General features: G+C 34.1%; 1 long non-coding RNA gene across 1 annotated transcript in view; it reads right to left on the bottom strand.

Annotated features, from left to right (window-relative positions):
• Positions 1-15,445, bottom strand: part of LOC139362086 (uncharacterized) — a 134,375-nt gene that overhangs the window by 18,646 nt on the left and 100,284 nt on the right. The window contains exon 3 of the long non-coding RNA XR_011620423.1: positions 6,284-6,347. This is a non-coding gene — a long non-coding RNA (uncharacterized lncRNA). The remainder of the gene's footprint in view (positions 1-6,283; positions 6,348-15,445) is intronic.

The following is a 15,445-nucleotide window of genomic DNA, read 5'->3' on the forward strand; positions in this document are numbered from 1 at the left end:
GAGAAATTGGCCAAAACAAAGGGGCTACAGGACCTATGCAAGTCTGAAATCCAGTGGGGCAGTCAAATCTTAAGTTTCCAAAATGATCTCCTTTGACTCCATGTCTCACATAAGGGTCATGCTGATGCAAGAGGTGGGTTCCCACTGTCTTGGGCAGCTCTACCCCTGTGGCTTTGCAGGCTATGGCCTTCTTCCTTGTTGCCTTCACAGTCTGGTGTTGAGTGCCTGAAGCTTTTCCAGGTTCACGGTGCAAGTTGTTGGTGGATCTACTATTTTGGGGTCTGCAGGATGGTGTCCCTCTTCTCATAGTTCCACTAGGCAGTGCCCCACTAGGGAATCTGTGTGGGGGCTCTGATCCCACCTTCCCTTCCACACTGCCCTAGCAGAGGTTCTCCACGAGGGCATCATCCCTGCAGCAAACTTCTGCCTGGGCATCCAGCCATTTCCATACATCTTCTGAAATCTAGGCAGAGGTTCCCTAACTCCAGTTCTTAACTTCTGTGCACTCACAGGCTCAACAGCATATGGAAGCTGCCAAAGCTTGGGGCTTGCACCCTCTGAAGCCACAGCCCAAGCTGTACCTTGTCCCCTTTTAGCCAAAGCTAGAGAGGCTGGAACACAGGGCACCAAGCCTCTAGGCTGCACACAGCAGGAAGGCCCTCGGCCCTACCCACAAAACTATTTTTACCTCCTAGGCCTCTGGGCCTGTGATAGTAGGGGCTGCTGCAAAGGTTTCTGACATGTCCTGGAGACGTTTTGCCCATTGTCTTGGTGACTGACATTTGACTTCTCATTACTTATGCAAATTTTTGCAGCCCGCTTGAATTTCTGGTCAGAAAAAGAGATTTTTCTTTTCTATTGCATTGTCAGGCTGCAAATTTTCCAAACTTTTATGCTCCATTTCCCTTCCCCTTTGGTGCCTTAAACAGCACCAAAATCACCTCTTGAATGCTTTCTTGCTTAGAAATTTCTTCTGCCAGATACCCCAAATTATCTCTCTCAAGTTCAAAGTTCCACAAATCTCTAGGGCAGGGGCAAAATGCCATCAGTCTTTTTGCTAAAACATAACAAGAATCACCTTGCTCCAGTTCCCAACAAGTTCCTCATTTCCATTTGAGACCACCTCAGCCTAGACTTTATTGTCTACATTGCTATCAGCATTTTGGGCAAAGCCATTCAGCAGGTCTCTAGAAAGTCCAAACTTTCCCACATTTCCTGTCTTCTGAGCCCTCCAAACTGTTCCAACCACTGCCTGTTAGCCAGTTCCAAAGTCACTTCCACATTTTTGTGTATATTTTCAGCAACACCCGACTCTACTGGTACCAATTTACTGTATTAGTCCATTTTCATGCTGCTGATAAAGGCATACTCAATACTGGACAATTTACAAAAGAAAGAGATTTAATGGATGCACAGTTCCTCATGGCTGGGGAGGCAGAAGGCAAGGAGGAGCAAGTCACATCTTACATGGATATCAGCAGGGAAAGAAAGAGAGCATGTGCAGGGAAACTCCCGTTTTTAAAACCATCAGATCTCATGAGACTTATTCACTATCATGAGAATAGCACTAGAAAGACGTGTCCTGTGATTCAATCATCTCCCACTGGGTCCCTCCCACAACATGTGGGAATTCAAGATTATATTTGGGTGGGAACACAGCCAAATCATATCAACCACCATGCCCAACTAAATTTTTATTTTTAGGAACAGGGTCTCCCTATGTTGCCCAAGCTGGTCTCGAACTCCTGAGTTCAAATGATTCTCTTGCCTTGGCCTCCCAATGCTGGGATTACAGGCATAAGACACCACACCCAGCCTATCATTTAACATTTTTTATTTTGCACAATTTAAATAAGCAGATATTTTTTATTTATACTAGTTAAATAATACATAGCTCAATGACCAATAATTATTTAATTTATTCTTCTTAAAAAGATAACAATTATTTGCTGATAATTATATAAGATAAAAACCATAATAATTTTGAAGATAGGGATATTACTTCAAATTAACAAAATGCTTATAAGTAACTAAGTTTTCAGTTTAATGAAAAATCATATATGGGGGATTACACTGATGTTTTCTTTCTAGGGGACTATTCAAGATGCTCTTGATATTGATTTAATCAAATACAGTAATATATCTCTGTGTTGCTCACTACTGATTTAATTATCAAAGTTTTCCGAGAAATATCAGAGGGAAGAGACACTAGGACAGAGCAACTAAAAAAAAAGTAATGACCATTTCATCCTAAAAAAGGAATAGTATAAATAAAATTGTATCCGTAAACACAGAAGGTAAGAGGAGACAAAACCCTGGGAAAGGCAGTGCCACTAGAGAACAGGCAGATTGAGTAGGTGCAGCGGCCAGGCATCATTTACTCAGAGATGGTATTACTGTAGACAAACCAATCTGCAACTGCCAGTCAAAGACATAACCTTCACAGTCACCTTTTGCAAATTATCAGGACCGTATCCTCCTAATAATGGGGACGCACACCTTGGATATATATTGGGAGTGACTCCTGGCTTAAAAGGTTAATCCACATTTTAAAATAAATGTTTCATACTGACAGTATAAAAAAATTAATTACTTTGGATTTTACTCTTTTTTTAATACTTCTTTCCAACATAAATGTTGGACCATTGATCTCATTCATTCTTTTCTCTCTCCTCCTCCCCTCTTCTTGTCCTAGACTCTTCCACTTTTTGTTTCTTTTTTCATCTTTTTCACTTCCCACAGGGTCCCAGTTCCCAACCAGTTCTGTATTTCCATCTGGGACCACCTCAGTTCCAGGGCAGGGTACAGATTAAACAAAGGCCAGAGCACTTCCAAGCAAGCTGATAATGTTAGGGCTTCTGCAAACAAATGAATTGTATATGTTTTCCCATTTCTGTGTGAGACTTAGAAGCAATTGACTTTCTCTCTATAAAATCTAAAAGCCTCTTTGTCTCTTCATGTTCTTAACCATGCCCCCACACTCCCATCGCCACCCCAATACACACACACACACAAAGCTCCACATCACAAGAACCAGCAGCAATCCATAGAAATTTTGCCTAATATACTATAAGAGACCTAAAAGGAATTTACTAACACAACACACATTTTTGGTTTTGTTTTTAATGATCCTCTTACTCTCTATTCTTAGTCTACAGCCAACAATCTCTGCCTTCTCTGCTTCTTTCTCCAACATTAAGCCTTCTGGGCTCCCTCTTCTTCGTTCTTGGATCTCGCCTGCTCTAGGGATTCTCAATTCTTTTCTTTTTGTTCCCATCTTAATCTCTATACTTGTATGTACACACTGTTACTTAATACCATTTTAAAGTATGTCAAAGCTAGTAGATCAGGCACCATTTCGCAAGTGTACGAGCCATACACCTGCCAGCAGTTCGATTATAGAGACCTCTTCCATCACAGGCAGAGTGTAGATTCACCCTTACTGGAATAGACACCCATATTCTATATTTGTATTGCCTTTTCTGCCTTTTCTGTCTTTGCAATCACCACCATTTGTGGATTTCAGAAGCATAGTTCATTCTCATGGCATTGCATGTCACATTTTTTCTGATCAAGAAATTCATTTTACATAAAAGAAAATTCAGCAATGCACTCCTGTCCATGTAATTATCTAGTTTCACCACATACTTCACTACCTGGGAATGTTTTGCCTGAGTGTGGAAAAACTAATTACACACTCTTTGTACAGGAGCTGTATATTCAAATAAATGAATATGTTATATTCACACAAATGATTTTTCAAAGACAAAAATATTACGTTGGTTTAAAAGAGTATTTTAGAATAAAAACAAAATTCCAAAAAAATGTGTATTTAGGCCAGGCATGGTGGCTCACGCCTGTAACCCCAGCACTTTGGGAGGCCAAGGGGGTGGATCACTTAAGGTGAGGAGTTCAAGACTGGCCTGGGCAATATGGTGAAACCCCCTCTCTACTAAAAATACAAAAATTAGCCAAGTGTGCTGGTGCACACCCATAATTCCAGCTACTCTGGAGGCTGAGTCAGGAGAATTGCTTGAACACGAGATGTTGAGGTTGCAGTGAGCTGAGATTGTGCCACTGCACTCCAGCCTTGGGCAACAGAGCAAAAAACTCTATCTCAAAATAAATAAATAAATAAATCAATAAATAATAAAAATATGTATTGAAAAATCATTATACACCAAATACCTTGCATTAAGTTACACAAAAAGAAAGTTGGTAGAAACAACAAAAATTGATATAAACTCAGTTTTACTGGGAAATATAACATTCTGATTCTAAAAATTTATCAAATGTAAATAGAATAATCAAGAACTTAGAATAATTCAGTTAATCAGTAGGTTTTTAATTATTTATATATTGAACATTAAACAACACACAGGAATTATATACCCTTGTAAGACACCCATGAAATAGTAACCCAAGAATTTTCCATTCCCAAATACAAACACAATAAATTATCCAAATTAAAAATGAACCAATTACACACAAATCACAATGCAGTAAAGTTAAAAACACAAAATCAGTCACATCTTTATGTTCCTCTGAATTCAAGGCAAGTATATTGATTAAATTCATATACTAAACAGTAAAGATTGTAAGTTTACCTAATTTCAAGAAGAGCAAAAATGCTTTTTTGCATAATACTAAAGTAAGAAATCTTGAAGAAAAGAAAAAGATAACTATTCTAATCAAAAACAAAGGAAAAAACATGAACATGCAATCCATATAGGAAAAAAAATGGTCAATACGTATATAGAAAAAAAATCTATCTCAGTGGTGATATTTTAAAAAGCAATGAGATATTTCTTTTCAATTTCCATATTGTTCCAGATTTAAAGTTGTGATTATAAACAAGTTGGCAAATACATGGAAATATGTTCTGATGCTTTCTGCCAGTGGGTATGTAAATTCGTGTAATCTGAAGGCCAATTAGAAAAGCTACTTTTTTGTTTTAATGGTATAGGATGTTTTTCTAATGGCATGCAGAAGCAGATTGACCAAGAAGCTAATGACGCTGACACCTGATAGCCCTGCACCATCCTGAGCCTCCGCCAAGACTGGGAGGGTCCTAGCAATGTGTTCACATGGTCCATATGGTTTTCAAAAATTTGCAAAAGTGAGGGGATTTTTGTTTTTACCCATGAAAAATGCCTACTCCAATAAATTAAGTGTCAATGTAGGTTTCTCAATTGTAAAACTTGTACACATCTGGCAGAGGATATTGATAATGGGAAAGGCTACACGTGAGTGGAAGCAGGGACCATAAGGAAAATGTCTGTAGCTTCCTCCTAAGTTTACTGTGAACCTAAAACTGCTCTAAGTAATAAAATCTATTCTTGTAAATGCCCATCTTGCAAGACTGTATCCGTCTAGGCCCCACAAAACTGAATCTAACCTGAAGGTATGTTCTTATTTTAAAAACAAAGTGGAGGGAAAAGAAATAAATATTCAATTAGAAATTTCCCAATGTAATTATGTTTAACAGATTTTAAGAATCTCTGAGAAGCATATACAGTCCCTTCTGTAAAACTTATAATGTAGTTTTCCTTGTATATGTTAACTTTTTTTGCATTACTTCTACCATATCAGCATTTATTTTTTAAATTCATTTGGCCCCTTTTTTTACAATGTAATAGAACTGTTCCTACATATGCTAAATTAAAAAAAGAAAAAGTCAACATGTAAAGGATAATCAGGTATCCTGAATTTATATGAAGATTTTTTCTGTTCTATGAAGAAAGAGATAGAGGATTTCTCTGGAAATCCAGAATGTTAACAATATCAGTATTCATGGAAGCACATGTGAAGGTATGATGAGAACATAAGGATGCTTTGCCTTCTGTTGGAAAAAAATGTCACTTAACTATGTCCATAAAACAGATTAATTTAGCACAAATGAGTTTATGAATAGCATGAAAAATCAATCTTACTATTCTAAATTGTAGTCCAAATGTCTTATGGAATATAAGACATTAATTTTATAAGATGATTTAAAATCATCACTACACTACATTAATTTTATAAGATGATTTTAAAATCTAGCATATACATTTGTTAAAAGTTTGGTCTCATTTTCTTAATAAATATTCATAACAGTTTCTCATGGGCTTGCTATCAAATCAGTGGCTTCTCATCATTAACAAATGGCCACATGATGTTAAGTTGAACTGCCAAAGCAGCCAGTCTTTGGAGACCGCAGATGAACCTGGAGGAGGGTTTCTCTGCATTGCAGAAGATGGGACATCCCAGAATACTGATTCCTCCAGTCTTTTACACTGACTTCTTGGGCTGTAGGCTGGATTTAGGAAAACAATTCCTTTCTTCTTTTTCCTTCAAGACTGTACCTGATTAAAAAACAAATAGATAAAACGAATTCTACTAGTATAAGGGTAGTAAGCGTAAAGGAGGAACGTGTAATCTACACTGGAGTCTATACCTTCTCAGAAATTGTTTTAGTGTCATACAAATAACAATCTTCCCATTCTTTTAAAAATGTGGATTGTATCCCACACTCCCAAACCCATGTGGGTAGAACAATCTTGAAAGATTGAGAGGCGCATTAATGAAAGTTACTATTTTAAACCAAACTCCTATGTTTAATGTATTTTTCTTTGTGCTGTCCAGTTATGTTCTATTTTACTTTGGTTTTCTATTATTTACAATATTCAGGTAGATTTTTAAAACTACCTAAGATTATTATTTTTATATATTAAATCTGTAAATTAATGATACCCATCCCAGAAGTTTGAGGCTGCAGTGAGTTATGACTGCCCCATTGCACTCTAGCCAAAGCGATGGAGTGAGACCCTGTCTCTAGAAAAATTAAATTTAAAAAAAATACCAAGAGATCACAAAACAATCCATAGAGCAAAAAATAAATGTACTTGTTATTATATGCTTTTTACATAGTTAGTAAATTACTATGAAAGGACATATTTTTCAAAAAAAAAAAACAGATCCATAATATTTCTAAAAGTGCAACAGAAGTTTTGAATTCTTACAATTCCTGTTTGGACAAATATTGTACCTTTTGAATAGAAAAAACTAAAAGAAAAAAAAACTGAGTATACATATTAAACCAGTGCCTATTCTAGATATAAAATCTTTTGCTTTGGGAATCTTTCCCAGAATAAAATATAGTAACAATTTATATTAAATTACCACAAAATGAATAATAAAAAGGCAAAGCATAATATAGGATAAGAACAGTTATATTGAAAAGGATCAGATGAAAATATAATTATCTCCCAGTGAACACACACATTCACAAAAAAAAAAAACAAATCCACATCACCTGCCAGATCATTTTTCGTTTTTATGAAACAGGAAATTTAAAACACACAATTTATTCTACCTGTTGAAGTAATGTAAATGAGGGTGAGTTTAGTCCGATAACTCCACTCCTCTTTAGGTTTACCAAATGGAAAATAGGCCACTGGAGCATATATGCTATCAAATCAAGTTGACATTCAATCAAAATCTTATAAAATATCATGTGTCATAGGAAGAAAAACATAATGCAACAACTGTAATAGGAAAATAATGAATTATGAAAGTTTGAATGTTTTAGCTTTCCTGAAATAGGAAGGAAATATATACAGATATAGTTTTAGTATTTGTGGCAAGCTATATGACTTAGTCGTTCTAAAAGTCAGTTTCTACATCTGTAAAATGGATTTAATAATATTATCTACCTATTTATAAAAATACTATAAGATGATAATTGTAAAGAACTTATCTCAGTCCCTGAAACATGATATGCATTTATAAACATTAATTGTGGTTTGGTAAATTAGTTTGCTCAGACACAAAGCCGGGTCTTTCTGTCCCTACATCCATAGTTTTTGTTGCTGCTATTGGTTCGAATAAAACCAATTAAAGATATATCTCATTTTTCTTTTTCTAAATTCAGATAATGAAAAACAAACCTGAGTCTAATGAGGGTAATCCCATTATCAATACCTTCTGAAATTGAAATAACTGGCCTTCTCCATTAATCCACATATTTTGGGTTTTATCTCCACTGCCTGTGTTTCTACATTTGAAATATACAGAGGAACCTTAGTGTTAATAACCCAGAAGTAGCCTGTCCTATCTGAAGCAAATCTTAACAGATATATGTATCAATTTATTCCAACTCAAAAGCACTATTGAGCACCTACTAACTACAAAACACTCAGTGAGGCATTACACGTCAATAATCCTAAAATTTGATAACACATTGGAATTGATGAATGTGTAGGGAACCATGCATTCTCATCCATTACTGAGTATAAGTTGGTATAACTTCCATGAAGGCCAACTTGACCATATCTGTGAAAATTTTAGATGAAAATACCCTTTGAAACAGATTTACCCCTTTTTTACATTAGAGATACTGAAAGACTGCAGCATTATTTGTAAGAGTGGATGTGGCAACATACTAAATATACATCAAAGAGGAATAAGATATGCCAATTTCATTGCAAACATGCAACTCAATATAAGGTAACTGTAAAAAAGAAGGAAGGTATACCGTATGTAGTAATAGAAAAATTCTCTAAAGTTCAGGTTTATTGCTTAAACTAGGGTGATAATATGCAAAAATTATATATATAAAATATGCCCCCAAAATATAAAATATGCCCAAAAAGCTACTTTTACATTTGCCAACAAATTCAAAAAACAAATGTTAAAGAATACATAAGATCTAAGAAGAAGGATACTTATGGGGAAGGGAGTAGGAACTAGGCAAATGAGAGATCAAGTTTTCACTATATGTCACCTTTCCATTTTCTGCATTTGAAATGGTAAATATTTTACCATTACAAAATAATATTTTTGGATACTGACTACTCTGACTTCTACTAGCTGCTACTAGAAAATAAATTATAAGAGAACAAAGTAGGCAGCAAAGACATCAGTTAAGGTGGTATTGCAAAGATTCAGGCAGCAGAGAGTAGAGTTGGTCCTGGATATATTTCAAAGAAATAGCAAAAAAGATTTGGCGAGATTGAATATGGAGTTTAAAACAAAGGGGAGTGTCAAAAAACGCATACGGGATGATATCACAGAAGACAGGATTTGTGAAAAAAATTTGAAGAAGTGCTTTGTTGGGGGGCTATGTGATGCTAGGAATAGAAAGAACTGAAATTAAGATAACATCGGTGTGTAAAAAGGATTAGGTAAGCTAGAGACTAGAGATAGTGGGAGCAATTAGTCCATCCTCAATAGTGCGGTAAAAGATGCAATGGAAAGACAAAAATTAGATGAAAGAAACATAAATTTGAAGTTATTATAGAATTCTCTATTTGTTCATCTATCCTTTATGTAATTATTTATTATGGTTGTTTGCTTACTTGTCACAAACAGTGAATAAAGTATCTTACGCTTCCACAGTTTGACTTTGTCTCAAGGATATCGTCTGTTGGTTGGTTTGGAGTTCTAAAATGCTATTATAAAATAATTTCAATTTGAATGTCTTTGGATAGGTGTATTAGCTTGTTCTCACGCTGCTATAAGGACATATCCAAGACTGGGTAATTTATAAAGAAAAGAGGTTTGATTGACACAGTTCCACATGGCTGGGGAGGCCGCAGGAAACTTACAGTTAAGGCAGAAGACCTCTCTTCACAGGGTGGCAGGAAACAGAATGAGTGCCCAGCAAAGGGGGAAGCCTCTTACAAAACCATCAGATCTTGTGACAACTCACTCACTATCATGAGAATAGGATGGGGGAAGCTGTTCCCATGGTTCAATTTTCTCCACCTGGTCCCTCCCACGACACATGAGGATTATGGGAACTGCAATTTGAGACAAGATTTGCATGGGGATACAGCCAAACCATATCAATAGGGAAGTATCTTTTTGTTCCCATGGGGCCTTCCTCTTCTCATTTTCTTATACTGCTAGTGTTTATGCGTTAATGTTTCTGTCTTCTGTAGGCCTGAGTTGCCGTTCCCCCAAAATTAAGAACATCATGAAAAGATAGATATGTATCTATATATTCTGCAATGAAAAAATAATAAAATTAAGGAAAACTAACAAGAAGAGTAGGAAAATTTCTATAAAACCTCCTTCTAAAAATACATTCCATATGGGAGAACACAAATTTGGCTTTGAGCTTTGCCAGCTACCAGTGCGAGGGAGAAATATATGATTCACAGAGCCCAGAGGATAAAAACAAATGAATTGCTACAGGAAAAATAACTGAAAAGTAAGAAGAGGAGAGAAGTAGAAGAGAGGAAAGCAGAGAGGTGGAAAGAGTAAGGGAGGGAAGGAGGGAGAAGGAGACCAAAATAGTTTTTCATAAGCTCTTTAGATCATTCTCCAATAAGCGTTTATAAATATCTGTAATAACATCTCTGAATTTATCATCAGTCTAATAAAACATTTGGATAAGCTTAGTTCTTAAGATGCCTTTTTATGCAGAGAGATGTTAAAATGAAATCCCCATATGAAATTATGTAAGTGGCTAGAATAATATGTCATAATAGGCAGTTTTTAAAAACACATAATATTGTATATACTGAAAAGTCTTTAGACATTTATTAATGGAAACTATTATTAGAATCACACTTTTATTAAGTTTGGGATTACAAACTCTTTAAAATGTTTCTGAAACTATTTGTAGGTTAAGAGAAGATTTCAAATTTTTTTAAAGGCAGCATGCTAGATGAAAAAAAAAAAAATGCTAGAGACAGGCAAGAAACCTCCTCATAAAAGAAGAAAATACCACGTCACCTCTGCAGGAGATGGCTTAGAAAAAAAATAATCTGGATCTGCTTCAGTTTGCTGAAAAATCCAATGGATAATTAAGGTTCTTAAATCCCACCTGACATAGTGGTATTAATCAAAGTATTGTAACAACATGATTTATTACTGTTAATCTTGCAGTCTGAGGTAAGTCATTTGTTAAAAATATAAAGTATGAAAGTTTGTGAATGGTTTATGAAAGAGTAAATTTTTATATAATTTACTTTTTTGTAAATTTAGCAATAACACTTCAGTACAGTTAACTAGATGAAGTTTTCAAATGGCGTGATATTTCCATCCCCCCATAGGACCCATCACCCCCAAATTTGCCCTTCGTTATCATGTATATGTTATTGTTTCTCTTAAAATAGAAAAATTTTAGCTATACCTATGTCTTTATCCTAAACAAGGAAATAAATGATAGCAATAGAGGGTCATGTGATCCAAGAAAAATAGTGTAGGCATAATTATTTGTTCAATACATGTGTAATGAAGCACCTTCACTCATTTGCATTGGCTACCTGATTCCCAGAGGCATTTGAATTTGTCTACAAAGCTTCCTGGGCAAAGGAAGGACATAGCTAAAAAGAATGTCATCTGGCTGGACACTAATGAATGAAGGCAAGAAGTGTCAGAAAGGCAAAAGAAAAGAAAAGAAAAGAAAATATCTAGTTTTCTGAACTCATAAGCATTGAATTGTATCTTAAATCATCATCACAGCAAAAATGTGATCAACAAATCAACTTTGATCTAAGATTACACCTAGTCTTTAAGGAAGGCTCCAGAAAAGTGTTCTAGAAATTCTTATAGAGCCTAATGCTTGTAGAACTCCCAGCATCAAAATGGTCTTGCAGTGCTAAAGATGGTGAGTGACCATTAAGCAGCTCACACCAGTCAGGGTTCTCCAGAAAGGTATTAATCAGGGTTCTCCAGAGAAAGAGAACCAATAGGATATGTGTATATATAGAAAGATATTTATTTCAAGGAATTGGCTTGCATGATTAGCGATGACAAGTCCAAACTTTGCAGGGTGGGCCTACAGGCTAGAGACTCAGGAAGAGTTGATGTTACAATTCATGTCCAAAGGTCAGTGATGGCAGAAGGCCCTCTTGCCCATCTTTGTTCCATTTAGGCATTTGACTGGTTAGATGAGGTCCACCCACATTATGAAAAGCAATCTGCTTTACTCAAAGTCTACAGATTTTAAAGTTAATCTTATCCAGAAACACCCTCAGAGAAACATCCAGAGTAATGTTGGACCACATATCTGGGCACCATGGCCCAGCTAAGTTGACATTAAATTTAACCATCACATGATTATCTTAGTAAATTCTATGTCAACCAACAGTTACACTCTAATAGAAATTCACACATTCTCCTTTATATGAAATTCATCTCTTTTTTTAAAAAAGCAATATGAAGAAAAACATTCAACATAGAAAATTGTAAGCATCCAGAAACAGTTAATCAGGACCTCCCCTAGTAAACTTAAAGAAATATAAAAATTTGTCCATTTATTTAGCTGGTTGTGATTTTTCAGAGTATGTGCTTAGTGGTTATAAAAGATGCAAAATGACATCAATTTATGAATTTATTATTTCTATTAATATTTACTTTGCAAGACTATCAGGGAGCAGTTGTTCCAAATTATATCTACATATTTAATTATATCAAAAGTCACAATCTGTCTTCCTCACCCAGTTCATAACAAGAAAAATTTGCCAGGTGGTGTGAAATGAGGATTTGTACAAACCAAATCGATTTTAATGTGAGTTTCAGAGATGTTAGCATTACCATCACTGCCTGTTTCGTTTTAAAGCTAATCATGCTTACAAATATCTCTCATACAGTTATGCTGTATGATAATCATTAGCTGTGCTAACTTTAGACTGTGTCACTTGAATAAAATTGTTACTCTTCTGTTTAGAGACTTAGATCTGGTGGAGTACTTGTTTCTAATTTTCAGAAGTTAGAGATGTGCTGGCAAGAGTGAGTTTGTATCCAATTACTTTTGGATATAGTATACAATGGGTAAAGGTACCTGTATTATTTAGAATAGCAATATTATTGACAAGTAGCATTACTCTTTTTAATTTTAGAGATAATTGGGATTTCTGAAAGATTATTATGCATAAGTTTTTGGCGGATTCAGTTAACTTTTTGGATAGAAAAAAAAAACACATGAGTTCTTTTTAAACCATTCAGCAGAGAAAGGATATTAAATGAGTATGTTTTTAAAGCAGGCTAGTGAAAAGGGGATCTTTAGAAGCACTCTAAGAGCGTTATTTAACTTGTCTACCAGAATGTAATACATCATTATTAATAGTAGTTTCCACAAATTTTTAAAAATTGGAACTGCTATTACTGATTGCTACTTTTCCATGGATGTATTTACCTGAAAAGACTCTAAGAAGGTAAATCACTCAAATATTTTTCTAATATGTTTTTTCATGTGTTTGCCTCATGTTATTGTTTCCTTGCTGTGAGCAATTTTATAGCATATGATAGATTCATAAGCATCACATAAAGTCTTTGACAGTTTATTGATATAAGGCTTAAGTTTTCAAAGAATATTCTTTTAAAGAAGAGTTGTTTCCTTTTAATACAATACTAAACTTTCCTTTTAATTTTTTACATTAAAAATTAGATTTCCCATTTAATTAAAACTGAGTTTCCTTTTGGATCTATTTAGTGTTTCATGTTAAAATATTTATAGAAATATTCTTAACATGGTATAAGTCAAACTGACAATTCAGATTTTCATTGCACAAATATTTTGTGGTCTAGAGTGCAGTGGATACTAAAAAATTACAGACATATACTTATTAATTTAGCAGTCTCAGTTATATTCAAAAAGAGGAAAACTGTACTTGAGAAATCTTTTTTTCTTCTGCTGATGTCTAATATTTCATTTTTCATTCTTTTGTCAATTAGTCAATAGTACCTTAATAAATATTCAAAGACAGAGCATCTGAAAATAAAAATAATTTGGATAAATGAAAATTTCCTCAGTCTTTTTTAAGCCAAGGAAAATTCACCACTGCCTGTGAAAGGTATGTTAAAGCTCATTGTGTTGCAAATAACAATATTAATAGCCATAGTGAATTTCCAATTTAAACAGTAATTTTTATATTTTATTGCTCAATCCAGTGGAGATTTTAAACTGACTTCTAAGTGCATATGTAAGTTTTTGCATATCTGACTCGTAGTATTGTACATACTGTTTTAGCTAAGGTTTTCTTTGACTTTATTACTTAGCATATAATTATATTTTTCCATGTAATTATTTAAGGCAGTGATTAGATTAACACATCTGGATAGCTTGAATACCTGTCATCTTTTCTATCAATAGTAAGCCCAGGGTTTTTTTTTTTTTTTTCCCCAGATAAATTAGTACATATATATTTTTTTCTCTTGAAAACTATGTTTGTAATTGTATTGTTTAAGTTTATCAAGAATGGATTAAAAGGTTTTATTACAAAGACTTGCAAAGAATCTTTTAAGAACTAATATTTCTGTCGTCAAAATTATCATTGCTTTTAGTGCCTGAACTCTGTCTAATTAAATATTCCCCATGTGAATTACTCAGTTTGTGTCTTACAAAGCCAATGAGAACTAAATAACAATATGGAAATTAACAAAGTATTACATTTTGACTTATGTATGGTTTGAATTGAATATTCGCGGTCATATGATTCACTTGACTAATTTATTTTACACAAATGTAGAGGAAGCTAAATATGCATCAGCTGCCTAGGGATGAAGGAACAATGCCCATTTAAATTAATGCTATAACTTTTAAGTCACACCTTTTTCCCTGAAAATACACCTTGAAGCATATGAAAAACTTATTAGAAAATAAAGAGACTATGTCCAAATCATTTTAAAGCATCTTACATGGAATGTACCTTTTCCATGAAGCATAACATATATATAGTTAAGTAAAGTAAAAATGTATTTACAATAAAAAATAGTTACAGTTTCACTTAATGATTCAAATTATATTTTTGATTAGCTTCATTCTTTCGTCTTCTTCACTAGATGAAGTACTACATTCAGGTTAATGGCTTCCTCCCTTGGACTAAATGCAAGAAATTTCAGGAAAATACAGCAAATATCAGAAAATAAATATCAAGATCAAGGAGATGAAAGCATGATGATATTGGTACTTACAACAATTATAAATGGTACTTAAGGCAAAAATAGCGGTACTTACAACCTTTAACACCTTGATGAGAAAAAATATTAATGCAACAAATTAGGAATAGATACCAGCTGCAGAGAATAGAGCTCATTTATGAAATTAGTGTACCAAAGTTTGTTGATAGCAGTTCAACAAATAAAAATTAATTTTACTTACAAGCAAGACTGGAAAAATTCTAAATACCTTAGCCAACCAAATCTTAAATGTATTAAAATATAATTAATCCTGTCAAATAGAGTGTATTGCAGAAGTATAAGGATGGCATAACTTTATAAAATTAAATTAATGAAATTTCTCTTATTTTGGCAAATGAAGAAAAGTTGTGTCTAGAAATTAAATGTAGAGGCAACAGGAGGTTTTATGACTGTCTATACCATGTGTATTAAAGTATCTTAAAATATTAGAATGAGGCAAGAAATCTCTTAGCCTATAAAAATTATTTCAGAAAAAACTTGCAGCAAATATACACTTAATGTACGTCTAAATGTTTGAAGCATTTCTTTA

This window comes from Macaca nemestrina, chromosome 2, assembly GCF_043159975.1.
Source record: "Macaca nemestrina isolate mMacNem1 chromosome 2, mMacNem.hap1, whole genome shotgun sequence".
Lineage (NCBI taxonomy): Eukaryota > Metazoa > Chordata > Mammalia > Primates > Cercopithecidae > Macaca > Macaca nemestrina.